Source organism: Amyelois transitella, chromosome 24, assembly GCF_032362555.1.
Source record: "Amyelois transitella isolate CPQ chromosome 24, ilAmyTran1.1, whole genome shotgun sequence".
Classification (NCBI taxonomy): domain Eukaryota; kingdom Metazoa; phylum Arthropoda; class Insecta; order Lepidoptera; family Pyralidae; genus Amyelois; species Amyelois transitella.
In genome coordinates, this window is record NC_083527.1 from 7,003,824 (window position 1) to 7,016,819 (window position 12,996).

Sequence of the window (12,996 nt, forward strand, 5' to 3'; positions counted from 1 at the left end):
ACCAGCCAATAATTATATTTTCTTTTGTTTTGGTCGTTTGTGCAAGAGTGTGATAATGAAATTAAAAAATATAAAAATTTAAGTAAAACTGGTCTTTACAAAATGTGCATATAATTTTTCAAAAACCAATTTTATTTTTGTCATCAAGTTTAATTATATACAACGTTTAAGATTTTTGTAAAAGTAAAAAAGTCACGCAAGACGATAATTGTGCCTATATCAGTTAAAAACAAACTGTTTTGCTTTTTTTTTAATTAATGAAAAAATAGATTTGTTTCACCAAATGAATGCAGGCATAGGTAATACTTTATCTTGCGTGAAAGCGTACGTATTTACTTAACTATTTGATCGTAAAAGAAACACAAAACAATACATTACTTAGCACCAAACATTCATCTGTTTTGCATAAAAACAGAAATCGTAAACACAATGCGATACTGCACGCCTGCCAGCGACCGGCTGCTCGGCTCGGCATTTTATGAAAAACCATTTTTCCGACCAAGCGCCGGGCGCTCCCATTCCCGCCCTCAGTTACAACTGAAGCGTGTATCCGAACGCACGCGAATTTCCCGCGTATTGCGACACGCTGACTTCTCGCGTTCGAAAAAAGAATATCAAAACCTTACACAATTATTAATTTGAAATTTCAAATATTTTTTTATTGCTGCGTTCCGTTTTACATTTGACTGGTTTGTTTTAGTGAATTGTGAAAGACTGCAATAAAACTGGGAAGCTGTGAGCCGTCAGCTGTCAAAAACGTTGAAGGTAAGCATCAGGTTCTAAATTATTACGAGCAATAAATCATAGAATAATATGACGGAATTATTTAAAGTTTTATCTGAGTTGAATGATCGATTTAGATTCGTTTAATACGGAAATTTATACTTGTTTTAATTGTATTATATTTGTCTTTTTCTCCAAATGAAAATGATATTTTTCTATTCATATACACACCAAAGTGATTAAATTTTTTAAATTAAATTAACGACTATTCCATATTTTTAACAATTTTATAAATCATAATGAAGCACTTTAAAATACCTGTTATTTTTTTTAATACTTTATATTTTCTTAAAGTCGCAAATTTTTTTCCACAAATTTAATTTTTTTGATATTCTATTGAAACTTATCCATCAATTTAAATATGTTATATTTTATTAAAATACTTTAATTAAAAAGATTCGAGAAAAACAATACTTAAATTTAAAAAAAATATTCCACAAACTGCTTTCATGCATGAAATGAGGCAAAGAAAATTGGACTTTTCATCTTTATCGCTGGTATAAATAAAACAATATTAGTTTTCATAAGCGGCACCTGCACGCACAGGCATCAGCTGTTCTGTCGATATGGCGGCATTAAACCCTTCAGGCTGCCGCTTTCCAGATATATTACATTTTTCTTTCCAATATTCTTACATCAAGACTGTATACGTATGAAAATATTTAACAAATTACCTTTTTTATAAAAATGACGAAACTGTAAGATTAGAAAAAATATTAGCAATTTATGTTGTTTTTTTTTATTTAAACTAACTACTGGCCACTAAGTTTCAAAATTGTTTATTTTTAAAAGTTAAGAAAAAAAATGCTTATGATGATCTATGTATAAAACGAAACGTCAGGTATTTATGGCTATAACTGGCTGTCAATTTTATTTTATACTAGAGGCCGCCCGCGACTTCGTCCGCATGGAAACCCTATCAATCCCGCGGGAACTCTGGGATAAAAAGTAGCCTATGTGTTATTCTGGGTCTTCAGCTACCTACATACCAAATTTCATGGTAATCGGTTCAGTAGTTTTTGCGTGAAAGAGTAACAAACATCCATACAAACTTTCGCCTTTATAATAGTAGTAGGAAGGATAGAGGCCGCCCGCGACTTCGTCCGCATGGAAACCCTATCAATCCCGCGGGAACTCTGGGATAAAAAGTAGCCTATGTGTTATTCTGGGTCTTCAGCTACATACCAAATTTCATGGTAATCGGTTCAGTAGTTTTTGCGTGAAAGAGTAACAAACATCCATACAAACTTTCGCCTTTATAATAGTAGTAGGATAAAATTAAACATCCACGGTGAAACTTCTACCAATTGTAGGTACCTAATTAAAAAATAATACAAAAAAATTAAAAAATCGTATTTCAAATCGTATAAAGGACTAGCTGTGACTTCGTCCGCGTGGAATAGTTATTTTGGGCATTATTGAAGTCCTCAAGGATGAATAATTATCCCCGTTTTTTTTCACATATTTATTCAATTATTTCTTTGCTCCCTACAGTTGCAGCGTGATGTTTTATAGCCTTAAAGCCTTTCTCGATAAATGGTCTATTCAACGCAAAAATAATATTTCAATTCGAACCAGTAGTTCCTGAGATTAGAGCGTTCAAACAAACAAACAAACTCTTCAGCTTTATAATATTAGTACTTACATACATATGGTCACGTCTATATCCCTTGCGGGGTAGACAGAGCCAACAGTCTTGAAAAGATGAATGGCCACGTTCAGCTATTTGGCTTAATGATAGAATTGAGATTCAAATAGTGACATGTTGCTAGCCCATCGCCTAAAAGAAGAATCACAAGCTTATAAGCTTATCCCTTAGTCGCCTTTTACGACATCCATGGGAAAGAGATGGAGTGGTCCTATTCTTTTTTGTATTGGTGCCGGGAACCACACGGCACTTATAGATAAAAACCCACATTACTCAAACGAATGGTATCGCCGGGCACTGATTGCCCGCATTGCCTCGCCCCGTATGTATCCGAACGTATTTTAAGGCCACTGTACACTGGGTTATTAAAAAATATGGCGGTGCCATTAGACCGGGGTTACATAAGAACAGTGTTATGATTTTCATGTTTAAAAGACACAATTATTACACACTTGCCTACTTACCTGGTTACATTATTACATCCTCACCTCTCTGTGTGAGTGAGATTTTTATGCGTTACAAACATACATACATATACAAAAAAATTATTTCGACTCAAGTTGATTGGTAGACCTCACTCGCTTCGCTCAGTTTTTAGGTTATTAGTACTAATACAATAAAATATAGATAGATAGATTAAACTCTTTATTGCACCATAAGAGTAAAACAGACAGAGATGGTACAAAGGCGGATGGTACAATATCTTATATATAAAATTCTCGTGTCACAATGTTCGTTACCGTACTCCTCCAAAACGGCTTGACCGATTCTCATGAAATTTTGTGAGCATATTGAGCAGGTCTGAGAATAGGCGAACACCTATTTTTCAAAGAGTTATCCACCCTCAACATTTTTTTTTAATTAGAAATTACTTAAAAAATATTTATATGGCAAAACAACGCTTGTCGGCACAGCTAGAATACATACATATGTATATGTCCGAAATATTTATAAAAAGACAAATGAAGAACTCTATGAATGAATACAGATTAAAGCGTTTTTCTGTGTGAGAATAACCCGCATATATCCTATGGGGGCTGTTTGATAAGCGGATTGTTAATTGTAACAATACTACCTTGTATCCGTTTATTGTACACACAAACATTTAACCACGTCTTTATCCCTTACGGGGAAGACAGTGCCAACAGTCTCGGAAAGACTGAAAAGCCCAATACAATCAAATTGGCATTCTTCTTTTTGGCGATAACTTAGCAACAAGTCACTATCAGAATCTAATTTCCAGCAATAGGTAAGTCATCCTGAACGTAGTATTTGATTTCGAGACTATTGGCTTTAAATACTTAAATGCCTAATCCAATACTGAATTAAAAAAAAAACTAGTTTGCTCTGTCTACCCCGCAATGAATGAAGAAGTATGTACTCCAAGCACCATACAAGTGTATCGAGGTGACAACATTTATCAAAAAGTGTAAGTATAGAGAGATGATAAAATTATTTAAAGCACAATAAGAGAGTAAAAAATGAATAGGACCACTCCATCTCGTTCCCACGGATGTCGTTAAAGGCGACTAAGGGATAGGTTTATAAACATTGGATTCTTCTTTTAGGCGATGGGCTAGCGACCTGTTACTATTTGAATCTCAATTCTATCTTAAAGCCAAACAGCTGAACGTGGCCTATCAGTCTTTTCAAGACTTGGTTCTGTCTACCCCGCAGTATGTATGTATGTATAAGAGTGTATAGAGCGGATATTACCGCCCCTGGCCGCATTAGAGCATCTGCTAGACACAGGTGCGGCATATATTAGCGGTTCCAATAAGGTTCGTGTAACGCTATATTATAAGAGTATACGTTAGTAGGTAGCTGGTTTGTAGGTATAAGAGACTTATATATGTACACTAGCTGTGCCCGCGACTCCGTCCGCGTGGAATAGTTATTTTGGGCATCATTGAAGCCCTCAAGGGTGAATAATTTTCCCCGTTTTTTTTTTTCAAATTTTCATTATTTCTTCGCTCCCAATAGTTGCAGCGTCATGTTATATAGCCTAAAGTCTTTCTCGATAAATGGTCTATTCAACACACAATTTCAATTTTTCAATTCGAACCAGTGTTCCTGAGATTAGCGCGTTCAAACAAACAAACAAACTCTTCAGATTTATTATATTAGTATAAGTAGATTAAATCAACTCTCTTTCTCAGTGGTATGGGCAGATATAATATTTTTTCCGCTTGCCACGATCCCTTGTCATGTTTCTTCATACACATTTTTAAGATTACAGCGGAGTTGAGAGGTTGATGTATGTGCCGTGTGGTTCCCGGCACCAACGAAAGAAAAATAGGACCGCTCCATCCCTTTCCCATGGATGTCGTAAAAGGCGACTAAGGGATAGGCTTAGAAACTTGAGATTCTTTTTTTAGGCAATGGGCTAGCAACCTGTCAATATTTGAATCTCAATTCTACCATTAAGCCAAACAGCTGAACGTGGCCTGTCAGCCTTTCAAGATTGCTGGCTCTGTCTACCCCGCAAGGGATATAGACGTGATTCAGAGTTACTGCCTATCCTTATGGCATACAGGTGAGAATGTATGTAAAAACTTAACACTGATAACACCTGTGTCAACACTATGCAGGTGTGCAAGAACATACTGTTTTATTAAGAGTAAGAATATATATTCTGTAACTGTTTGTACATAAGTAATTGTTTGTTATATAATTCTTCTTCCTCCTGGCTTTAATAATGACAAATAAATAAATAAATAAATATACGGGACAAATTACACCGAAGTAAGTTCGAGACTTGTGTTACGAGATACTAACTCAACGATACTATATTTTATAATAAATACTTACATAGATAAACGTCTAAGACCCAGGCCAATCAGAAAAAGTTCTTTTCTCATCATGCCCTGGCCGGGATTCGAACCAGCGCCCGCGAATTCGGAATTCAGGAACCCGCGCACGCGCAATGCCGTAATAATCGCGCGAACTAAAAAATACTATCGCTGTCCCGTTTTACGTCATGGTAAAAAGTGAAACAGCGATAGTCTTTCGCTCGTTAAAAAAGACGCCGCGCGTGCCTTGCCACGAAGGCTGGTATTTTCTTTCAATATTATTATCTCAATTTTATCTTAAAGCCAAATAGCTGAAAGTGGCCTATCAGTTTTTGCAAGACTGTTGGCTCTGTCTACCCCGCAAGGGGTATAGACGTGATTATATGTATGTATGTATGTATTAACATCTGAATTTTGAATGTTACATATAGCAGGTGTGACCCAGCAAGGGTTGTGACCCAGGGGTATCAGAAACTCTGAGAAGTATCCCCCTTGAGTATTTCGACAGGCGGAAAGTTCGATAACGCAATTTCGTTATTTTATTAAAGACCAGCTGTGCCCGCGACTTCGTCCGCGCGGAATAGTTATTTTGGGCATCATTGAAGCCCTCAAGGATGAATAATTTTCCCCGTTTTTTTTTCACATTGTCCATTATTTCTTCGCTCCTAATAGTTGCAGCGTGATGTTATATAGCCTAAAGCCTTCCTCGATAAATGGTCTATTCAACGCGAATAATTAAAAAAAAAACTTTTTTAGAAAAAAAACGATATATACATACATATTATCACGTCACCCTTGCGTGGTAGACAGAACCAAAGGTCTTGAAAAGACTTAAGGCCACGTTCAGCTGGCTTAATGATGAAATTGAAATTCAAATTGTGACAGGTTGCTAGCATATCCCTTAGTCGCCTTTTACGACATCCGTAGGAAAGAGATGGAGTGGTATTAGTGGTCCTATTATACGTATAATATGTTCATATATATGTATATTTTCTCCATCTACATTATGGCATAGTAACTCTCAAACAACTTAACACTTGTGTCAACCTTGAGCGCGTGCGCATATAACAGACTTTTGTCCCGTGTCTGGTCCCAACTGTGTCTAAACGTTCCGTACGTCAGATGTTTTTCAAGATGGCGAAAAAACGGTGTTTGGTTTGGCGGGCAAATACAGGTGTTTTGTTACCCGATAGCGAAAAAAGGAGGGTATTGCTTTAACGTATTCGATCATGGCCGAAAATACTTACACCTTACGTAACCAGTTACAAAAGACGAAAAATCTTGAAGTTGCCAAAAATTAAAAAAAAAAATTTGCAGTTCTGATGGGACTACCTGAACTGCTAATATTATAAATGGGAAGTAAGTTTGTTTGTTTATTTATTTTCTTTTCATGGGATATCAATGGTGTATAAGTTAACATTATCTCCTTTTAGGCGATGGGCTTCAAATTAAAAATATTTTTTTTTTATTCATTATTATAGTACACTTCATATCCTACTAATATTATAAATGCGAAAGTTTGTGAGTATGTCAGTATGGATGTTTTTTACTCTTTCACGCAAAAACTACCCAACCGATTACGATGAAATTTGGTATGTAGGTAACTGAAGACCCAGAATAACATATAGGCTACTTTTTATCCCGGTGTTTCTTACTTATTCGTGGATAACTGTATAAATTAGATTTAATTATTTTTTTTTCATCAAATACAGGTAACTAAGTAATATGTTTTCTGTGATTTGGTAAAAACTGGTAAGATATTTAGCGCCCGCGCGGTGCCATCACTGTGGTAGTCCGGGAGATAACTGCACCCTTGACGACGAGGTGATGCGGGCTCCATGTACCGACAGCAAAACAGACAGTCTTTATTAAGAATGGCCACTTTAGTTATAAATGCGAAAGTTTGTGAGTATGTCAGTATGGATGTTTGTTACTCTTTCACGCAAAAACTACTGAACCGATTACGATGAAATTTGTTATGTATGTAGCTGAAGACCCAGAATAACATATAGGCTACTTTTTATCCCGGAGTTCCTTGCTTATTCGTGGATAACTTAACTGTATAAATTAGATTTAATTTCTTTTCTCATCAAATACAGGTACTTACATAATATGTTTTCTGTGATTTCTGTAAAAACTGGTAAGATATCTTGCGCCCGCGCGGTGCCATCATTGTGGTAGTCCGGGAGATAACTGCACCCTTGACGACGAGGTGATGCGGGCTCCATGTACCGACAGCAAAACAGACAGTCTTTATTAAAAATGGCCACTTTAGATATCATGCTGTCCCTAGGTACTAACATAGTTTGTAAGCATTACTAATACAAATGGGTCCTTGTTACTTATATTGTGCTTGTTATTATAGTGCATTGTGTATTCGTTACGATTTAGATTTGAGAGATCAATATTTGTAAATTGACGTCCGGTGAAATGCTGCAGTGTAATTGTTCCGTCGCTTCTTCTATACATGCGCTTTGGAAGCGGTAGTTGTTATAAATAGATTTAAGTGATGTGACGTCAATAAGTGATACCTTGTTTCCAATTTTGAAAATAAATCTATTCTATTAAATTTTAAACGGTGAGTTTCCATTGGTCTGGAAACAAGAACAAAATATATATACATACATATGGTCAGACGTCACCATATCCCATGGGGGGTAGACAGAAATGTCGAATATCTTGAACCAATTATACAAGTTAATCAGTTAGTCAGTGTCCTCTTTTATACAATAAAAGTTAAGAAGAGAAAACAAACATTAAATATTTTTCATACATACATACATATAATCACGCCTATATCCCTTGCGGGGTAGACAGAGCCAACAGTCTTGAAAAGACTGAATGGCCACGTTCAGCTGTTTGGTTTTATGATGGAATTGAGATTCAAATAGTGACAGGTTGCTAGCCCATCGCCTAAAAAGAAATCCCAAGTTTGTAAGCCTATCCCTTAGTTAAATATTTTTCACAAAATCAGATTTCTGTGCTGACGCTACGCCCGCATGGAATGCCACAGTATTTGAGCAGATCGTTTGCGGCGATCGCCGAGCCCGCGTGACGCAAACATACATACATATAAATTAATTGTCTACCCCGCAAGGGATATAGACGTGATTATATGTATGTATAGATGTGCCGTGTGGTTCCCAGCTCTAATACAAAAAAGAATAGGACCACTCCATCTTTTTACCATGGATGTCGTAAAAGGCGACTAAGGGATAGGGTTACAAACATGGGATTCTTTTTTTAGGCGATGGGCTAGCAACCTGTCACTATTTGAATCTCAATTCCATCATAAAACCAAACAGCTGAACGTGGCCATTCAGTCTTTTCAAGACTGTTGGCTCTGTCTACCCCGCAAGGGATATATGTAGACGTGACCATATGTATGTATGTGTAGAAATTAAACTTAGATGTTATAATATTTAAAATCTGTATGAACCAAGGTTGGTCTGATAGGAAAGAAAAACTAATGTGTGTTCTAACTGTCGTCTGGTTCTCGGCACCAGCACAAAAAATAATAAATACATACATACATAAAATCACGCCTCTTTCCCGGAGGGGTAGGCAGAGACTACATCTTTCCACTTGCCACGATCTCTGCATACTTCCTTCGATTCATCCTCATTCATAATTATCTTCCTGCAAGCTCGGCGGTTTCGGGTACTCTTGACCTGACCCTTTGCCAGGACGTCCTTAATTTGATCAAGATACGTTCGTCTAGGCCTTCCCACTTCTACCTTTCCCTCCACACACTCCTTGTATATCCGCTTAGTGAACCTGCTTTCATTCATCCTTTCCAAAAAACCAAACCAAAAGAAAAAGAAACATAAAGAAAGAGCTTATAAATATATATTAGTTACAATATGAACCCAGTTACAATAGGACCACTCTATCTCTTTCCCATGGATGTCGTAAAAGGCGACTAAGGGATAGGGTTATAAACTTGGGATTCTTCTTTTAGGCGATGGGCTAGCAACCTGTCACTATTTGAATCTCAATTCCATCATAAAGCCAAGCAGCTGAACGTGGCCTATCAGTCTTTTCAAGACTGTTGGCTCTGTCTACCCCGCAAGGGATATAGAGGTGGTTATATGTATGTATGTAATTTTAAAATGAGGTGGACCTATTTACCAGTAAAGCCTGTTCAATGCATCCCATACAATATTCAAGTTGTTTTGATGTAAATCACTGCCATTAGGCTTCAGCGAGTAGGCGTTTGCAGGTGGCTTTTCACACGCCCAATGAGGGCATACATTAGGGCATAGGGTTGAAATGTAATGACAAGTCACTTTGAAGAATTTTTAAGATCTCATTATTCCCAGTTATATCCTCACCACTCATGACTTTGGATTGGGTGAGTCAGGTTTTTACACGAAGCGACTCCCGTCTGACTTTCGCAACCTTTACCTAAACCTAACCCATATTGGATCATAGTAAAAGCTGCACAAGATGAAAGTGCCTATTCCCTTAGTCATTTTTACCGACATCTATTTGAAAGAGACGGAATGGATATCTTATTTAAGTCCGGGGGACCACACGGCATGCTCGGCAACCCTAATAAACCATTCCTCTTGGATAACGGAGTGACATCTGTGATGAATAACGAAATATCGTTGTAAATGTTTAATGATGAGTATTGTTTAATTTAACAAAACCGCCGAGCTTGCATGAAGAGAGTTATGAATGTGGATGAAGCGAAGGAAGTATGCAGAGATCAAGGCAATTGGGAAAGAGGTAGTCTCTGCCTACCCGTCCGGGAAAGAGGCGTGATTTTATCTATGCATATATGTATTGTTTAATTCTTGAATACGTTCGTTTGATGGAGTCACATCATTTCTTGATAACTACCTTAATGCCTACTATTAAGGTCTCTTTTCTGACACTCATTTTGTGTGTAGATTCGTATGACTCTTCTTTCTTGTAGCAGGAGCGATTATTCGGCTCGACCACTACCAAAGGGTATATCTTCCGCTAGGCTAGGTGTGATGCCTGGGGAACCGCGCGACAGACGATGTTGTGTCGGAGGTTGTATATATGCTCCAATCCGTGAACTCTTTGCTTGCGTGATTTAGGTTTTTCGCTGTTTTTGACTGATAGCGTCGCGTGATTTTATTTTTGTGGCGTATAGATATCGCCACATTCCTTTTGGCTATAATTTCAATAACATCCTCACTACTCTGGAGAGAAGCCCAGGATAAGCTCTTGAGCATGGATCCTGGATTGGGTGAGTCAGGTTTTACACGAATCGACTCCCATCAGACCTCCGTAACCTTTGCAGGGGGACCTAACCCGTATTGGATGACATGATTACACATCCAGTTACCTGTATGATCAAGATTCAACTCGAAATTTACGCGGACGAAGTCGCGGGCAACAGATAGTAGGATATAATATATAAACTATTGACAGTAATTACTGGACCCCCCCCGCAGCTAGGACGGGTGGGGGGAGGGGGGATGTTATCGAGGAGATTCTATTAATCATTTTGAACACCTGCTGGAGACAAATACGTATTATTTTGACTGACCACAAAAACGAACATATACTTTCATTGTGTGTCGTGCCGTGTGGTTCCCGATATTTCGTCGTAAAAGGCGACTGAGGGAAAGACTTATAAACTTGAGATTCTACTTGTAAGAGTTTTTCGTAAAATTAGGCAGAGATTATATCTTTCTTCATCTAAAGTTCCTTAGCGTTCAAAAAATAAACGATACTAATTCAAACTTATGTGCGCAATTTATAAGTAGGCATTTGACGTGCCGTGTGGTTCCCGGCACCAATAGAAAAAATGATAGGACCAGCACATCTCTTTCCCATGGACGTCGTAAAAGGCGACTAAGTAATTGGCTTATAAACTTGGGATTCTTCTTTAAGGCGATGGGCTAGCAACCTGTCACAATTTGAATCTCAATTCTATCTTAAAGCTTAATAGCTGAACGTGGCCTATCAGTCTTTTCAAGATGTTAGCCCTGTCAACGCCGCAAGGGGTATAGACGTGATTATATGTACGCACGCATTAGACAGAAAGATTAGAACCTTAAACACCTTAAACCAACCAACACCCACCAAAGTTCATAACCCAACATAAAAATTTAATTGATACCGGAGCACGCGTTCCCGTGTTATCAGCAAACACCCGTTTCTGACATTTTAATAATGGCGCCACCTGCACGTTCCCACGGTATCTAGGTAAATTCCCGCTTGATTGGGTTCCCTTTTGGTTCCCAGTTTAATCAAACTTTTGCTTCCCGCCGCTCCTGCCGCTGACAACTCGATTATAACTGAATTGTACTTACTTGCACACGATTATAAAAGTAAGTCTTGGCTCGGAGAATGTGTCTAGTTAAACCCGATTTACATAAGTTTTAATTGTAGTTAAAACAATATTGTATCGGTACCGTGTGGTTCTCGGCCCCAATATGAACAAGATATTTCTCTATCTCTTTCCGATAGATGTCGTAAAAGATGACTAATGTATAGGCGCTTAAAAACTTGGGATTCTTCCTTTAGGGAAAGGTCTAGCAACTCTCAACCTGTCACTATTTGAATCTCAATTCCATCATAAAACCAAACAGCTGAAGTTCTTGAGATTAGCGCGTTCAAACAAACAAACTCTTCAGTTTTATAATATTAGTATAGATTTAAAATTTGGTATGTAGGTAGCTGAAGACCCAGTATAACGTACCTATAGGCTACTTTTTATCCCGGGGTTCCCGCGGAATTGATTCCACGCGTACGAAGTCGCGGGCGGCTTCTAGTGTATTATATAAGTGTACCTGAGTGTCTGTGTGAGTTTACTAAAAGAGAATATTGATGTTATTTCTTTTCTACATTACCCAAGACAACACAATTTGACCACAACCGCATATGACATAAACTCATTACCATTCCTGATCCATGCTCTATCGAAAACCCACAAAGCACATATCAAACGAATCAATTTGGGCTTCAAATAAATATACCCACGGCTGTGGTTGACAGCCCGCCTGGAAGGGATTGCCAGCGCAGCTGTCGCCCCCCCCCTGCCTACACCCGGGGGGAGGCGGGCGGATCCAGAGTGTACGAACGCCCCCCGCAATTATCGATGGCCCAAAAGGTGGTATAACTACCGTTTTACACGTTCATTGGATGTTGCATCTTTTATTTCTTGGACGTATCTTAAAAAGGTGTTTTTTTGTTCTTACCAATTATGTATGTATGTTTGTAAAGCGATAACTTTCAAACCGTTGGTCTGGTTTTGATGAAAGTTAAAATGCACATAGTATTTGTCAATAGAATTTTTCAATTCGAAGGGCATTAAAAATTGGTTACGTATTTTTTTTAATATTCACAATTTTGTAAAAATTTTAATTGTTCGTGAAGTCTTAATCCGCGGCGGACAGCTAGTATTTACGTATTTTTATACGCAATATAGTTTATTTTTAAATTTTTTAAGCATTTTATATTAATTGTAAATTACTATATTGTAACCATATTCAAGGAATAAATGATTATGATTAATAAAAAAAAAGTTACAATAATAACTGAACTAGTTTCTTGATAAAAATAAAAAACAAGAGAGCTTTGAATTTTTGCGACCCCGAAAGCTCCTGAAAGTTCTCTGCGTCGCTGCTTACGACACTCCCATTAAAAGCGAGCCCGGGGCTACAAACCAGGAGGTACCTTGTTTGTTACGGTTTCATATTATAAGGTACACTTATAAAGCAAGTATCTTGATCCAATTAAGGACGTCTTGGCAGAGGGTCAGGTCAAGAGTCTTCAAAATCGCTGAGC

The 12,996-nt window shown here is 37.7% G+C and overlaps 1 protein-coding gene across 1 annotated transcript in view; it reads left to right on the forward strand.

Moving 5' to 3' along the window:
- The first annotated feature begins 557 nt into the window (after nt 1-557).
- Nucleotides 558-12,996, forward strand: part of LOC106143466 (protein CBFA2T3) — a 52,422-nt gene continuing 39,983 nt past the window's right edge. Inside the window, exon 1 of the mRNA XM_060951314.1 lies at nt 558-765. The gene's annotated coding sequence lies outside the window, so the exon portion shown is untranslated. The remainder of the gene's footprint in view (nt 766-12,996) is intronic.